The following is an 18,290-nucleotide window of genomic DNA, read 5'->3' on the forward strand; positions in this document are numbered from 1 at the left end:
GAACAATTGATAATCACCTCCCAAGTGACCCCCTTTTACATTTTGCCCAATTACATCCCTTTATTTTTCCCAAAATTACTCAAAAGGCTCCCATTCCTCAAGCCCTCACTGCTTTCACAGATGGCTCCAGTAATGGCTGTGCGGTCTTTGTTGTCGGTAATCAACCTACTACCTTTGAGACTGCCTATCAGTCAGCACAGCTTGTGGAACTGTTTGCCATAGCACAAGTTTTTATAACCTTTCTCGATAAACCTGTTAATATTTATACAGACAGTGCCTACATTGCTCATTCTGTGCCCCTGCTGGAGATTTCACCCGCCATTAAGGCCTCTTCCAATGCGGCCTTTCTGTTTCATCAGCTTCAACAGCTAATCCAGACCAGATGCCACCCATTTTTCTTAGGCCATATCAGAGCACACTCTGACCTTCCCGGTCCCCTTACACAGGGAAATGCCCAAGCTGATGCAGCTACGCGCTCTATCTTTCCAATCTTTGCCGGCTCCATCCAAAGAGCCACCGAGTTACACACTCTTCACCATCTAAATTCCCAAAGCCTTCGATTGTTTTGTAAAATTACCAGACAACAGGCACGAGAGATAGTTAAGGCATGCCCTGCCTGCACTGTCTCCCTTCCCATTCAACATTTGGGAGTCAATCCCCGAGGATTACTACCCAACCAGGTGTGGCAAATGGATGTTACTCATTTTCCCAAATTCGGAAAAACCAAATATATACATGTTACTATAGATACCTTCAGTGGCTTTATTTTTGCATCTCCACACTCTGGGGAAGCTACCAAAGATGCCCTTTCTCATCTTGTTTCAGCCTTCACCGTTATGGGTAAACCTACACACATTAAGACAGATAATGGCCCTGCATATACTAGTTCTAAGTTTAAACAGTTCTGTTCTACTCTACAAATTTCCCATACTACTGGGATTCCTTATAATCCCCAGGGTCAGGGCATCGTAGAACGTGCCCACCTCACTCTGAAAACTTGGCTAATCCGTCTTAAAGCCTCTACCCTTGCCTTTACCACTCCCAGAGATCGCCTAAACCATACATTATTTACCCTCAACTTTCTCACCCTAGACAGCGACAGCCACTCGGCCGCGGACAGACACTGGCACCCCTCGTCTAACACTGTCCGCCCACCCGTCATGTGGCACGATCCTCTTACGTATAAATGGAAAGGCCCAGATCCTGTCCTCATTTGGGGCCGAGGCTCAGCTTGTGTTTTGGATCAAGAACAGGCTGCCCCTAGATGGTTACCAGAACGCCTAATAAAACAGGTTAATGACTTAACAAAACCCAGGGAGAAAGACCTTCTCCCTGAGGATGCATTATCTTCTCTTACAGATGCTGTTCACACGCTGGATGAAGATTCTACTTGCGACACTCCTGCTAAACAGGTTTGCTGATGGAGGATTTCGGGACCCTGGCTTAGCTGCTCAAGAGCTTTTTGGTGCCCCCTGTGAATGCAGGGGAGGACACTTGTCCACAGCCCCCACGAGCTATGCCCTGACCGTGATTGCATAACTAAGGTGGCTTATCAGTGTACAGAGCAAAACTCATACACTGGGGGATTTTGGCAGCCTTCTTGGGTATGTGTTAATAAACCAAAAGTCTCCACCACTTCAAAAGAAATTAAAAATTGTTCAGCTACCTGTCACCACACTTCGGCAGTGCATAGCTCTTGCTATGCCCAAGCCTCTCTCTGCCGCGGCAAAAACGGACAACAGTTTTTTGAGGCCATTCTTATTGCTGGCTCTGAACAAGGGGTCATAGGGGGAGGTAGCGCCGACTCTGTCGTGCAGATACCTGGCTTTCTCGGCCAAACCCAATATACCGTTCACCTCTCCGGCAAATTGGCTGGATGTGAGGGCAGCGCTGGCAAACCCTCCTGCTGGCCCCTTAAGGCCCCTACAGGGGTCTCTGACGGTGGAGGACCCACGGATGCTGTCAAACATCTTCAAGTGATTGAGCTTTTAAAACCCCAAATCCCCGAACTCACATATCACCCCTTAATGTTGCCTAAATCTCAGATTCCAGATTTAGATCCCAATACATTAGATATTTTGGGAAGTACCTTCTCCTTGCTTAACACTTCCAACCCCACCCTTGCTAAGGATTGCTGGCTTTGCATGACCACAGGAGCAGTAATGCCCATGGCAATACCTGTCAACTCCACCATAAATAATCAGGATACCTGCCAATCTGGACTTCCCTTTAAAGTACAGCCTATGGATGCACCTACAGTATGCCTTCAAGGCAGGATGCAAAATAATTCTTATGATATTGACGTTGGGGTTAGTTCTTTTGGAAATTGCTCATCAGTTCTAAATTATTCCTCACCCACCCCAGTTCTTTGTCCCCCCAACGGTACAGTTTTTTTGTGTGGAGGAAACTCAGCCTTCCCCAGGCTTCCAGCAAATTGGACTGGTGGCTGTGTTGTTGCCTTATTACTCCCAGACATTACTGTTATTTCAGGAGATGAACCTTTGCCCATTCCTAGCTTAGACACCTTAATTAAAAGACATAAATGGGCAATACAAGCCTTGTCGCTCCTTGCCAGCCTTGGAATAACAGCAGCTATAGGCACAGGTACAGCTGGCTTAGGCACGGCTATACACTCTTACCGTCGCCTATCTCAACAACTTATAAATAATGTACAAACTCTATCTGGAACCATTAAGGATTTACAGGACCAAATAGACTCCCTGGCAGAAGTAGTCCTTCAGAACAGGCGAGGCTTAGACCTGCTAACAGCCAACCAGGGAGGTATCTGCTTGGCCTTAGGGGAAAGATGCTGCTTTTATGCCAATAAATCAGGCATAGTACGCACCAAAATTAAACAGCTTCAAGAAGATTTAGAAAAGAGACGAAGGGAGCTATTTGAAAACCCCCTCTGGACTGGACTTAATGGAATTCTACCCTACCTTCTTCCACTATTAGGCCCCTTGCTAGGTCTACTTTTAATTGTGATCATAGGGCCCTGCATTATAAACAGGCTGATACAATTCATTAAAGAACAAATTAACACCTTAGCCTCTAAGCCTATACAGGTCCATTATCATCGTCTGGATATGGAAGACCGTGCTCCTGAGACCCTCCTTTCAATAAGAACTCGCTAAATGCTCCATCTGGGTTTCCAAATTTTCTCTCTGCCACCCCCTCTTCTTATATAACATTCTTGACCACTCATCGCCCATTGGGCCCTCCTCCACTGGGCCCCTCTGCTTGGGGGAGGCAGTACCCAGGGAGAGTGATCATAAAGCCTTTTCTAAACGAGGGTGCAGGTAAAATTGCAGGAGGGTGGATCCTAGGATCCCTAGACCCAAGACCTCTGTATGACATGCCCTGGTGCATGGCGGTTGGCATGCTACTAAAAAATCCGCCTCCTCAAAAAACATACCGAGGAGATTCTCTTGAGAACTTAGCAAGGACGCTTGCTTACAAAGCAAAATGATCTCCACCCTGAGGAACTGGGCCTCTGTCATCCCCTCTCAATAAGCCGACATATTCTGGTCATGTTTGTATAAGAATAAGGGGGAAATGTCGGAGACAAGGCTCCCTTTGTGAGCCATTCTGTCTTGACCTTGCCCACGGTTGTTTGTCCCAACTTCTCCACCTCCAGCACAAGATGGCGCCGTCCCTGCTTCTCTTCCGGGAGTTTACCTTGCCGCCGGCGCAAACGTGCACCCTATCAGAAGTCCTATAGCAGAACCAGCCAACCAGCCTGCACCTCGTCGTACCCCTCACTCCCTCAGCACATAAATACCCCTGTGTGAACAATAAAATTTTGCAGCTTGATCAGAACTCTTGTCTTGCTGTCTCCTTCGTGTCTCTTGTCCCTTCATTCCTCCCCTTCTAGGTTCGCTACCCACGCTGATGTGTCCTTCAGGACAGGACATTCGAGAGGCAGGCATGGGCTCAGGCCTGCCTGATCCACCAGAACACCAGTCTTTTGGCCGCAGTGATTGGTTCAGAGTTGGGCTTACAGCCCAATAAGAATCAGTGCAATTCAATAAGATATTTGTTGAGGATGGCAGGTAATATGACATTTGCTTTTTTCTGTTGGAATTTCCATTATTAAGACAATATGTGTAGGTATGGTGGTACACATCTATAGTCCTAGCACTTGGGAGGCTGAGGGAGGAGGTTCAGGGTCACCTTGAGTTACACAGTGAGTTAGAGGTCAGATTGGGCTACTATTTCAAAAACAAACAAAATAAAACAAAACAAGATGCTATAGACCTAGAGTTTCCTAGGAGGCCAACACCATGGGAGACAGGTAAGGAGGAAAAATCACTGTCTGAGACCTTGGATCAAACTAAACTTGAAGCCAATTTATCCCAATTATGTCAATTAAGTGAACTAATAAATTCCTGTTTTTCTTAAGCCAGAATGAATGAGTTCCATCCTCACAACTGAAAGAGTTACAACTAACACAGAAGTAGAAGTTCAGATTGAAATAATTTACTTCTGCCAGAGAGGCAGGATGGCTCCTGTAACAGGAGACATACCATGTTTCATTAGCATTCACCAAGCACAACTTAACACAAAGGCTGGGACTCCCTGGAGGGGAGAGCCAGTATCTACTCCCAAAGATCCAAGAAGCTCTTAGCCCAGAATTGCTGGGGAAACATCCATTTCTCATGGGTGTAAAGACACCTCAGGTAGTCCAGAGGAAAAGCCATCTGTACAAGACCCTTCTATTTTATAATCTTCACGAGGGCCAGCCCCTTCTGCCCCCAACCCCCAAATCCAATGGACTTGCTCTCATTGCTGTCCCCTCGCCACTTGGATACCTCTACCGCCTTTTTACTAATTAACCCTACCCATATTCCAAGGCCTGGTTGAAAGCTTTTTAATTTTCTCTGGCTACAACAACCCACATTTGAATTCTGTTTCCTTATCCATAAAGTAGGACAATAGTCGGTTAGGCATTTGGCAATTAAAACATAATAATCATAATAGCCAACACTTATAGAATACTTTAATGTGTGCCAGGCACTACCCTAAGTGATTTACACACATTAACTCATTTCATCTTTATGTGCCTAGGATAAAGGCATTAGTATTATGTAGTTAGGCAATAGAACCACAGGGAGGTTAAATAATTCGCCCAGTACCAAACAGCTAGAAGGTGACACAGCCATATTTTGAGCCCAAGCAGCTAGGGGCCACAGCTTTTACTCTTAACTGCTGCACCCGACTGTCCTAAGTGGCATTAAAATGATGTAAGAGCAGGGAGACAGGAATGTCAGAACCCTGCCCAAATATTTCCAGCCCCAATAAGGAGTGCGCTCAAAGAAATGTCCTTACAAGTGACAAGGGCAAATGCCTTTTAAATTAGTATTTTATTACTTGTCGCTCAAGTGTGAGGCCTAAGAAGGATCCTCCCACTAAATCTAGACCCATCACCACCCTGCTACCCAAGGATGAAGCATGGATAGCTGGGCTCTAAGAGCCCCCATAAGAAAATCCAGAACCAGGGCCACATTAGCATCATTTCTCACTGAAACCAGGAACAAAGCTAGGAAAACCAACATTCCCAAGTGCCCCTGGTATAGATACTAAAATTTTCATAAGCTTGGTTTGGACCATAAATGATTTGGTCAGTTTAGGCTTACCTATTGCTAATGAAGAGAGAACATCATCAACATCCTTTCCTTTCCTCCTAAGATGTCTTCTCTAAGTCAGATCACTGCTACTGTGTCCCTTCCCCAAACCAGGAGATAGTATTTCAACCCTGTGGGGACACCTCCTTGAAATTATCTCCAGAAGCTCTGGAAAGAATAAGAGCAAACATTCACTCCAGGCCACCATACGTAACAGGCAAAACAAGACAAAAACAAACATATGAATCAGTTTGGGCTGCTATAACAAATACTACAGATGGGTGGCTTCAACAATAGACATTGACTTCCATAATTGTAGAGGTTAGGAAGCCCAAGATCCAGGTGCCAGCAGACTAAATTCCCAGTGAGAGCCTCCACCTGGCCTACAGATGGCTGCCTTCTAGTGTGTCAATTTAATTGTGTAAGGGAGCACTTGCCTCACATGCTCAAGGCCCTGGGTTTGACTCCTAGCCCAGCAGAAAGGAGGGGGAGGAGAAGACAGAAAAGAAAGATAGAGAGAAAGAAAAAAGGAAGAAAGAGAAAGGAAGGAAAAGGGAAGAAAAGAAATTTAATTTAGTTGTATATCCACTCAGGTCTTTGCTTAAATATCACCTCGAGACAGCTTTTCTGCTGAGTGCTGGTGGCTCATGCCTGTAATCCTAGCTCCTGGGGAGGCTGATATTGGGAGAATCGTGGTTCAAAGCCAGCCTGGACAAATAATTTGTGAGACCCCCATCTCCAAAATAACCAGAGGAAAATGGACTGTAGGTGTGGCTCAAGTGGTAGAGTACCTGCTTTGCAAATGCAAAGCCCTGAGTTCAAACACCAGTCCCAAAGACAGAGAGAAACAGCCTCCAATGACCAACTTCTAAAACAGCATCCCCAACTTTAGACCTCTCAATCCCATATGCAGCTTAGATTTTTCTTCTTAGCAATGTTGTGTATGTGTGTTTAGTTGATTGTCTCCCCTTATGAAAATGTGAGTCCCACAGAGCAGCCTACATAGGAACCCTGCATCTGAAATTTCTGGCAGAATCCTACCCCATCTTCTCCCATTTCTTACCTTGCAGCCCTTCCTCCCTGGAGTTGATGAGGACAAACATATTAATGCCTATGAGCTGCACATAAACTGGCATTCCCAAGGCTCTCATGAACAGACAGGAAGCTTGTCTGATATTTATAATCGTACATTTTCTTTTCCAAAGGAGTCCCTATTCCCATTCTGCCCTAAGAAAATGAAATTTGTTCCAATCCAATAAATTCAAATCGCAAGTTGCCTCTATTTGAAAACATAGTCTTTCTTGGATAAATGTTCAAATTCAGATGTTTTGGTATAATTGAGTGTCCAGTTTAAGTGCTTCCTCTGGTTCAACTAAAAGTGACTTCCCACCTTCTCTGATCTTACACTAAATCACCACGAAGCCCCACCTTGCCCATCTCTGTAGTAATGGCTGCTGGGGAAAGTAAGAGTCCATGTATGTGAGCAGCTGGTTCTTCTACTCTTGGCCTCAGATGAGAGGCAGTTACCAGCTGTGCTTCTAGAAGCACCCAAGCATCCTAGGAGACTTCTCTTCATGCCATTCAGCTTGGAAAGGTGTCAAGCAGGTTGGGGCACCTCTCTGACACTTGACCTCTGCTCTCTGGGAAGCCCCCACTTCTCTTTTCTGCCCACCGCCAGCAGAGAATGTAGTTGGAAGAGGGCCAGCAAGCTGGGCAGGCTGCCAGTTGGTACAGCTTTCTCTTGTCTGCTCCATGGTTTCACCCACTTCTGGCTGTGGTTCACACACTTCATCTCATGATCTAGAGGGACGGTCTTTGTTCTTGGACATCTGAGTACAGTAGTCCTGAAGAAAGGGGAGAACAAACTGTCTCCAGTACTGCCACAAGAAAAAGGCTTTCTGTACCCTCTGCCCCCACACAAGTGCTCCACAAAGTGCAATGTTCCACATACCCATGAAGTGGTGCAGTGCCAATCCTCGGGTCATTCTTGGTACACTTCTGCCTTGCTTTGGTGAAAATTTGTCTTGGGGTGTCTGCCTTCGGCAGAGAACAGTAAGAGGACATAGCAGAGAGCACAGGAAGTCTAATTTCTCCTCTGTGCAGCTTGGAAGCCACAAGAGTAGATGCTGGAGCCTGGCTACTTGCTTACTTGAGTGCCCTCAAGCAAATCATTTAATCTCTTGTTCCTCAGTTTTTTTTTTTTTCCATTTTTCTTTTATTATTCATATGTGCATACAAGGCTTGGTTTATTTCTCCCCCCTGCCCCCAGCCCCTACCTTACCACACACTCCGCCCCCTTCCTCTCCCCCCCCCAATACCCAGCAGAAACTATTTTGCCCTTATTTCTAATTTTGTTGTAGAGAGAGTATAAGCAATAATAGGAAGGAACAAGGGTTTGTGCTGGTTGAGATAAGGATAGCTATACAGGGCATTGACTCACATTGATTTCCTGTGCGTGGGTGTTACCTTCTAGCTTAATTCTTTTTGATCTAACCTTTTCTCTAGTACTTGTTCCCCTTTTCCTATTGGCCTCAGTTACTTAAGGTATCTGCTTTAGTTTCTCTGCGTTAAGGGCAACAAATGCTAGCTAGTTTTTTAGGTGTCTTACCTATCCTCACCCCTCCCTTGTGTGCTCTCGCTTTTATCATGTGCTCATAGTCCAATCCCCTTGTTGTGTTTGCCCTTGATCTAATGTCCACATATGAGGGAGAACATACGATTTTTGGTCTTTTGGGCCAGGCTAACCTCACTCAGAATGATGTTCTCCAATTCCATCCATTTACCAGTGAATGATAATATTTCGTTCTTCTTCATGGCTGCATAAAATTCCATTGTGTATAGATACCATATTTTCTTAATCCATTCGTCAGTGCTGGGGCATCTTGGCTGTTTCCATAACTTGGCTATTGTGAATAGTGCCGCAATAAACATGGATGTGCAGGTGCCTCTGGAGTAACAGTCTTTTGGGTATATCCCCAAGAGTGGTATTGCTGGATCAAATGGTAGATCGATGTCCAGCTTTTTAAGTAGCATCCAAATTTTTTTCCAGAGTGGTTGTACTAGTTTACATTCCCACCAACAGTGTAAGAGGGTTCCTTTTTCCCCGCATCCTCACCAACACCTGTTGTTGGTGGTGTTGCTGATGATGGCTATTCTAACAGGAGTGAGGTGGAATCTTAGCGTGGTTTTAATTTGCATTTCCTTTATTGCTAGAGATGGTGAGCATTTTTTCATGTGCTTTTTGGCCATTTGAATTCCTTCTTTTGAGAAAGTTCTGTTTAGTTCACTTGCCCATTTCTTTATTGGTTCATTAGTTTTGGGAGAATTTAGTTTTTTAAGTTCCCTGTATATTCTGGTTATCAGTCCTTTGTCTGATGTATAGTTGGCAAATATTTTCTCCCACTCTGTGGGTGTTCTCTTCAGTTTAGAGACCATTTCTTTTGATGAACAGAAGCTTTTTAGTTTTATGAGGTCCCATTTATCTATGCTATCTCTTAGTTGCTGTGCTGCTGGGGTTTCATTGAGAAAGTTCTTACCTATACCTACTAACTCGAGTATTTCCTACTCTTTCCTGTATCAACTTAAGAGTTTGGGGTCTGATATTAAGATCCTTGATCCATTTTGAGTTAATCTTGGTATAGGGTGATATGCATGGATCTAGTTTCAGTTTTTTGCAGACTGCTAACCAGTTTTCCCAGCAGTTTTTGTTGAAGAGGCTGCTATTTCTCCATCGTATATTTTTAGCTCCTTTGTCAAAGATAAGTTGCTTATAGTTGTGTGGCTTCATATCTGGGTCCTCTATTCTGTTCCACTGGTCTTCATGTCTGTTTTTGTGCCAGTACCATGCTGTTTTTATTGTTATTGCTTTGTAACATAGTTTGAAGTCAGGTATTGTGATACCTCCTGCATTGTTCTTTTGACTGAACAATGCCTCTTGGCCTCTTGTGTTTCCATATAAATTTAACAGTAGATTTTTCAATCTCTTTAATGAATGTTATTGGAATTTTGATGGGAATTGCATTAAACATGTAGATTACTTTTGGAAGTATCGACATTTTTACTATGTTGATTCTACCAATCCATGAGCATGGGAGATCTCTCCACTTTCTATAGTCTTCCTCAATCTCTTTCTTCAGAAGTGTATAGTTTTCCTTGTAGAGGTCTTTCACATCTTTTGTTAGGTTTACACCTAGGTATTTGATTTTGTTTGAGGCTATTGTAAATGGAATTGTTTTCATAGACTCTTTTTCAGTTTGCTCATTGTTAGTGTACAGAAATGCTAATGATTTTTCTATGTTGATTTTATATCCTGCTACCTTGCTATAGCTATTGATGATGTCTAGAAGCTTCTGAGTAGAGTTTTTTGGGTCTTTAAGGTATACGATCATGTCATCTGCAAATAGGGATATTTTGACAGTTTCTTTACCTATTTGTATTCCTTTTATTCCTTCTTCTTGCCTAATTGCTCTGGCTAGGAATTCCAGTACTATGTTGAATAGGAGTGGAGATAGTGGGCATCCTTGTCTGGTTCCTGATTTTAGAGGGAATGGTTTTAATTTTTCTCCGTTAAGTATAATGCTGGCTGTAGGTTTGTCATATATAGCTTTTATAATGTTGAGGTACTTTCCTTCTATTCCTAGTTTTCTTAGAGCTTTTATCATGAAATGATGTTGGATCTTATCAAAGGCTTTTTCTGCATCTATTGAGATGATCAAGTGGTTTTTGTCTTTGCTTCTGTTAATGTGGTTTATTACGTTTATTGATTTTTGTATGTTGAACCACCCCTGCATCCCTGGGATGAAGCCTACTTGGTCGCGGTGAATAATCTTTTTGATGTGTTGCTGAATTCGGTTTGCCATTATTTTGTTGAGGATTTTTGCATCAATGTTCATTAAGGAGATTGGCCTATAGTTCTCCTTTTTGGAGGTGTCTTTGGTATCAGTTCTTCTTTAAAGGTCTGATAGAATTCAGCAGAGAATCCATCAGGTCCTGGACTTTTCTTTTTGGGGAGACTCTTGATTGCTGCTTCAATGTCATTTTGTGTTATAGGACTATTCAGGTGATTAATTTCCTCTTGGTTCAGTTTTGGATGATCATATGTATCTAGAAATCTGTCCATTTCTTTTAGATTTTCAAATTTATTTGAACATAGGTTCTCAAAGTAGTCTCTGATGATTTCCTGGACTTCCATGGTGTTTCTTGTTATCTCCCGTTTTGCATTCCTAATCCTACTAATTTGGGTTTTTTTCTCTCCTCATTTTAGTCAGGTTTGCCAGGGGTCTATCGATCTTGTTTATTTTTTCAAAGAACCAACTTTTTGTTTCATTAATTCTTTGTATGGTTTTTTTGGTGTCTATTTCGTTGATTTCAGCTCTATTTTTATTATTTCTCTCCTTCTATTTGTTTTGGGATTTGCTTGTTCTTGTTTTTCTAGGAGTTTGAGATGTAACATTAGGTCATTGATTTGGGATCTTTCAATCTTTTTAATATATGCACTCATGGCTATAAACTTTCCTCTCAAGACTGCCTTAGCTGTGTCCCATAGGTTCTGGTAGGTTGTGTTTTCATTTTCATTGACTTCCAGGAACTTTTTAATTTCCTCTTTTATTGCATCGATGATCCACTCTTCATTAAGTAATGAGTTATTTAGTTTCCAGCTGTTTGCATGTTTTTTGTCTTTACTTTTGTTGTTGAGTTCTACTTTTACTGCATTGTGGTCAGATAGTATGCACGGTATTATTTCTATTTTCTTATATTTGCTGAGGCTTGCTTTGTGCCCTAGGATATGATCTATTTTGGAGAAGGTTCCATGAGCTGCTGAGAAGAATGTATACTGTGTAGAGGTTGGATGAAATGTTCTGTAGCCATCTACTAGGTCCATTTGATCTATTGCATATTTTAGATCTTGGATTTCTTTATTGAGTTTTTGTTTGGATGACCTATCTATTGATGATAATGGGGTGTTAAAGTCTCCCACAACCACTGTGTTGGTGTTTATATATGCTTTTAGGTCTTTCAGGGTATTTTTGATGAAATTGGTGCATTGACATTGGGTGCATACAGATTGATGATTATTATTTCCTTTTGGTCTATTTCCCCTTTTATTAGTATGGAATGTCCTTCTTTATCTCGTTTGATCAATGTAGGTTTGAAGTCTACTTTGTCAGAGATAAGTATTGCTACTCCTGCTTGTTTTCGGGGGCCATTGGCTTGGTAAATCTTCTTCCAGCCTTTCATCCTAAGCATATGCTTATTTCTGTCGGTGAGATGAGTCTCCTGTAAGCAACAAATTGTTGGATCTTCTTTTTTAATCCATTTTGTCAAACGGTGTCTTTTGATGGGTGAATTAAGTCCATTAACATTAAGCGTTAGTACTGATAGGTATGTGGTGATTCCTGCCATTTAGTTGTCTTAGTTGTTTGAAGGTTTGATTGTGTGTACCTAACTTGATGTTACTCTCTACTGTCTTGCTTTTTCTTATCCTATGGTTTGGTGCTGCCTGTCTTTTCATGGTTAAGTTGGGTGTCACTTTCTGTGTGCAGGATCCCTTGCAGAATCTTTTGTAATGGTGGCTTTGTGGTCACATATTGTTTTAGTTTCTGCTTATCATGGAAGACTTTTATTGCTCCATCTATTTTGAATGATAGCTTTGCTGGGTAGAGTATCCTGGGGTTGAAGTTATTTTCATTCAGAGCCCGGAAGATCTCACCCCACGCTCTTCTTGCTTTTAATGTTTCTGTTGAGAAGTCTGCTGTGATTTTGATGGGTTTACCTTTGTATGTTACTTGTTTTTTCTCTCTTACAGCCTTCAATATTCTTTCCTTAGTTTCTGAACTTGTTGTTTTAATGATGATATGTCGTGGAGTAGTTCTATTTTGATCTGGTCTGTTTGGTGTCCTGGAGGCCTCTTGCATTTGTATGGGAATATCTTTCTCTAGATTTGGGAAATTTTCCGTTATTATTTTGTTGAATATATTACGCATTCCCTTCGCTTGCACCTCTTCTCCTTCTTCGATGGCCATGATTCTTAAGTTTGGTCTTTTGATGGAGTCAGTGAGTTCTTGCATTTTCTTTTCACAGGTCTTGAGTTGTTTAATTAATAGTTCTTCGGTTTTTCCTTTAATTACCATTTCATCTTCAAGTTCTGAGATTCTGTCTTCTGTTTGTTCTATTCTGCTGGATTGGCCTTCCATTTTGTTTCGCAGTTCTGTTTCGTTCTTTTTTCCGAGGTTTTCCATATCCTGGCAGTTTTCTTCTTTAATGTTGTCTATTTTTGTCCTGAGTTCATTTATCCATTTATTCATTGTGTTCTCTCTTTCACTTTGGTGTTTATACAGTGCTTCTATGGTTTCCTTTATTTCTTCTTTTGCTTTTTCAAGTTCTCTATTTTTGTTGTCTTGGAATTTCTTGAGTGTCTCCTGTACATTTTGGTTGACCCTATCCAGTATCATCTCTATAAAATTCTCATTGAGTACTTGTAGTATGTCTTCTTTTAAATTATTCTTGTGGGCTTCATTGGGTCCTTTGGCATAGTTTATCTTCATTTTGTTGGAGTCTGGATCTGAGTTTCTGTTCTCTTCATTCCCCTCTGGTTCCTGTACTAATTTTTTGCTATGGGGAAACTGGTTTCCCTGTTTTTTCTGTCTTCCCGTCATTGTCCTTGGTGTTGTTACTGTCCCTGTACTGTGTGTAATTAAGTATTTTCTAGCTTGTAACAATAACAATGGTAATATTTAGAATGGAAGAGTGAGCTGAGATGGAAAGCAAGAAGTTAAAGAAAAGGGGGAAACAAATATACAGACAAGAGGGAGAAAGCAGAACACAAGGTATCAGACAAGAGAGTTTCAAAGGTATAAACAGGGAGTGTTAGTGTACTAATCGACAGTAAGCTGAACAGACATTAGAGAGACAGAGAGAGGATTGAAAATCAAAGATAAAAAAATAAAAAGTAGGTAAATGAAAGTAATATCTATATATAAAAATGAATTAAAATAAAATGGAAAATAGAAAATTAAAAAAAAAAAAAAAAACCAAAAAACTTCCAAGTTTATATGCAATGCAGTTTCAGTCTTAATAATTTGGGTGTCCGTCTCAATCTCCAGTCCTGGAGTTGGTGCCTCAGATGTTGTTCTGTAGTTGTCTCATCAAAGGGGATGCATAAAGTAGAACAAATCTACACACACACACACACACACACACACACAAAAAGCCCCACCAAGTGTCCCCAGTTCAAATGCAATACAGTTTCAGTAAGTTTTTCGGCTTGCAGGTGTAATTCGGTTGTTCTCTCATCAAAGGTAGGGAGAAAAAGAAAAAAAAGCGTCTGGAGACAGTTCTGAGAGTGGTATCTGCAACTGTGCCTTGCCTGCCTGCTGCTCTCAGCCTGTAGCTGGCGGTGTTATTTATGCAGATCTCTGGGGTGAGCTAGCACTCACCTGGTCCCACAGGCTTTGTTTGCTCAGAGTTCTCCTGTGCGGGAGCCTCTACTACAGGCTTTCCCCTTTCCAAGCACTGGGAAAGGTGACACTGCCCCCGCGTTGTCAGGCCTGTGTGTTTATTTACGGTTCATGTGGAAGGTGGGTCTTCCCCCCTCTCCTCTGAAGTTTTCCTCCCACTGCCACTTTCAGAAGCTTTCTTGCTCCTGCTTACTAGGCGGTGCTGCTGCTCCTACCGGCCGCCTTGTTTATTTACAGTTCACGTGGGAAGTGGGTCTTCCCTGCTCTCCTGTGGAGTTTTCCTCCCTCTGCCACTCTCACAAGCTTCCCCGCTCCTGGTTGCTGGGTGCGCGCCCTGCTCCTGCCAGAGCCTCTCCAGCCCGCCTGGCTTGTTTATTTACAGACCCGGGAAGGATTCCCTTCCCCCAATCTTCAGTGCTCAGGGCGCCCCACCCTCTTTCCAGCATGTCTTAACTGTTCTTATTGCTTATTACTCAGTTTCTCTTTTTTTCCCAGGTGGAGGTCAGTCTGTCCAGGGGGCTATGCTGCTCTGGCCCAGGCTTGTCTGTGGGGGTACTGCAGTACCGCGAAGCTCACCTGGTCCGTGTCTTCCCAAGCCGTATGGGCGCCGGCCACTGGAGGCCCCGGGGGCCCTCCTCGTTTCTCCGTTTAACGTGAAGTGGAGATTCTCTGCACTGGCTCTAGCCGCCATCTTAGAATCTCCCTCAGTTTTTTCTCTGTGGAAGAGGGGTGATCTTGTGAAAAGTAAGTTAACACATCTAGGACCCTTAGTCATGCCTGGTGCCAGACCATAATTGCTGGCTGAACAAGGCTTGTCTCTGAAGTCAGCTTTTGTTCCACAGTGGGTTCAAGTGATTTGGTCAATGTGCTATGCTCCTACTGTACCTCTTTTTCAGGCTGTCCCTGAAAACCCAAGTGGGTGACCAGCAGTCTTCTTAGCAGGACAGAGGCCTAGCAACTTCAGAAGAGACACTCTATGATGGTTGATTTCCATAATCAACTTGTCTGGATTGTGAAATCCTTAGGGGATTAATGAAGCACACCTCTGGGTGTGTCTATGAGGATATGTCCAGAAATGATTAAATCATGAGAAGTCTAACCTAATTAATAGTTTAATCCATTGATGGATTCAATATGATGGCATTATTTGGAAGAGGTAAAAGATAGGGGTGGGCTTAACTGGAGGAAGTAAGTCACTGGGGGTGGGTTGTTGGGGGTGTCTTGTCCCTGGCCCCTTCCTGTCTCGTTCTCTGCTTCCTCCCACCATGAGGAGGTAATCTCCACAACATGTCCTGCTACCATGATTTTCTGCCCAAGAACATAGGGCCAAGCAACCATGGACTGAACCTTGTGAAACCATAAGCCAAATAAATCTTTTCCTTCCTTACATTGTTTCTGTCAGGTATTTGATCACAGTGATAATAAAAGAAACTAATACACCATCTGACTTGAGTTCTGAGATGTTGGCTAAGTTGCCTGTCAGAAATTGGCTTTGCAATTTTTTTTCTCAGTTCTGAATCTTCTGACCCAAAGAACAGAACTTTCTGCCCTTAGACCCCTTCTAAGAGCATTTCTCTGCCTTGACAAGGATGGCACTGCTCACTAGTCTTTGTACATGAACTCTGCTTCCAACAACCATAGGCATGTATGTTCAATATATTTGAATATATATTCAAACCCCAGTACTGCCAAACACAAATAAAAATAATAAAAAGCTTCTGTTTGATATCATTGTGAGAACGATCTTATTCTGACCACCTATAATTGTATGTTATTTGTAAGGATAAGTAGTAGCATTCTTTTTTGGAATATAAAGAGTAGCTCCTGTTACAACTTTTTTGTCAAGTTAATGAGTTGTTACTGATGCTGTCATCCTAGATAAGGACTGATTCCCTTAAAACTGGAAAAAATAAACAGTATTTTAAGGATTACATTTGATGCATTTTAACAATTTTCTTTATGTGAAAATTTTTAACAGCTGAAGATGTCTTTCTAATGCTAACAAAGCCAAACTATAAGAAACTAGAATGGTGGAGGGGGTGAATTCAAGTATGATGTATTTGATATATTGTCAGAACATTTGTAAATGCCACAATGTACCCCCCTACCCAGCACAACAAAAAACAAAAATGGGGGAAAACCTGGAACTTCAAGTATATGCAACCTTTTTTGAAATTTATAGCAGAAAGGTATAAGTAGGAACTTCTAATTTTATTTATTTATTTATTCATTTATTTATTTTGCAGTACTGGGGCTTGAATGCAGGACCTTCACCTTGAGCCACTCCATCGGCCCTTTTTTGTGAAGGGTTTTTTGAGATAGGCTCTCCCTGAACTATTTGCCCAGGCTGGTTTCAAACCTCAATCCTCCTGACCTCTGCCTCCCCAGTAGCTAGGATTACAGGCATGAGCCAACTTATTTTTTAAAAACTGTGATAAAATGTAGGTCTGGGTGTGGTGGTGCACAACTGTAATTCCAGCCACTCCAGAAGCAGAGGCAAGAGGATCACAGTTTGGAGTTCAGCCCAGAGAAAAAAGTCAGCAAGACTGTCTCAAAAACAAGCTAGGTGTGGTAGTATGCACCTGTAATCCCAGCCACTCGAGAGGGCAAGGTAGGAGGATCACAGTGTGAGGACACTGGCAAAAAGCACAAGACCCTTGGGGCATGGCTCAACTGTTAGAGCACTTGTGAAATCCTAAGTACAGTTCCATACAAACAAACAAATTGGTACAATGTATGTATCATTGTAACCATTAAGTGTGCAATTCAGTTACATTAAACATATCCACATTGTTTTACAACCTCTACCAACCTCAAACTTTATATATATTTAGAATATTCTTTTAGAATTTATGTCTTGAGATTTTCAAATGTCAGTTAAAGCTCCCAATGTTGTGCACTATGAATATAATAATAAGGACCTTTATTTTCATCTTTGAAGTAATTTTCAGGCTGTGACTTTGTTTTTATAGAACTGATTTTTTTAAGCTAGTTCTCTAATTTGAATATGGTTTTTCATAGGTGTTTGACTTGTTAAATAGGAAAACAAAATTAAAAGTACTAGAAGATGGAAAACAGCAGGTTCAAGTGGTGGGATTACAGGAACAGGAGGTGAAATGTGTTGAAGATGTACTGAAACTCATTGACATCGGCAACAGTTGCAGGTAAAGCTCAGGAAAGGGAACCTTTAGTTTTAGATACTGTGGGGTTACTGTCAAAGCAAAGCTAAGATGTGCTTTAATAAAATGTCTTGGAAGTAAAAATCATTGTTCATAAAAACTTTTTGTTACATAGTGATTTATGTGATATCTGTTATTGATACCATGCTATAAACAGATTAGAAGGGTGTGAGATTAAGTTTTATGGATCTGGTTATATCTGTTACTAAATGGTTTCAATGATGAAAACTGGCTACCTAGATCTTTTTTTAAATGAAAATACCATTGTTAACATGTAAACTAAAGTTTTTATGTATCAAGATGTCCTTAACCACATTGTAGAACAACCAGTCAGACATCTGCAAACACACATTATCTTAGAGCTATGCAGTGTTTCAGATCATTCTTAGAAGGAAAGGAAAACTACATGGCAAATTTTCCCTCATCGATTTGGCTGGAAATGAAAGAGGAGCTGATACTTCCAGTGCGGACAGGCAAACTAGGCTTGAAGGTGCTGAAATTAATAAAAGCCTTTTGGCACTCAAGGTAAATAAAATGTACTTAATGGTGAAAGGTCTTTTACTTTTCACTTGAATTTTGTTTGCTCGGTTAGAAAATAACACTTGTTTTACCTAATAAAAAGACAGGTTTTCAAAGTGCAGTGTGCATTATAAGTGAAGTAATAAATTTTATTCTACCTAGAAATTTTCCTTACATACATTAGTCATTCTTTGTACATGAAATAAAGAATGTACAATTTGGGAGGCCAGTTCTGAGATTGTCTGGCTAGATTCTAAAGGGCCACAATTAGTCATACTTTCTTCAGGAGAGCAAGGGTCCAGGGTCCACAGAATTGAGCTAAGAAATAGTTTCTTGGAAAAAATGTCAAGTGGTCACATTTTGGGGGTCAGGTTATTATTACCTTTTCCTTTACTAGAAAAGCAAAGAAGTTGCTGCTAAAGGATCCCCAGAACTCTCACTAGTATAACATACAATGGTTCAGCTGTAAGGGCCATTTGAAAGTTTGAAATTCAAGTATCTGTGGGAAATGT

Source organism: Castor canadensis, chromosome 6 (genome assembly GCF_047511655.1).
Source record: "Castor canadensis chromosome 6, mCasCan1.hap1v2, whole genome shotgun sequence".
Lineage (NCBI taxonomy): Eukaryota > Metazoa > Chordata > Mammalia > Rodentia > Castoridae > Castor > Castor canadensis.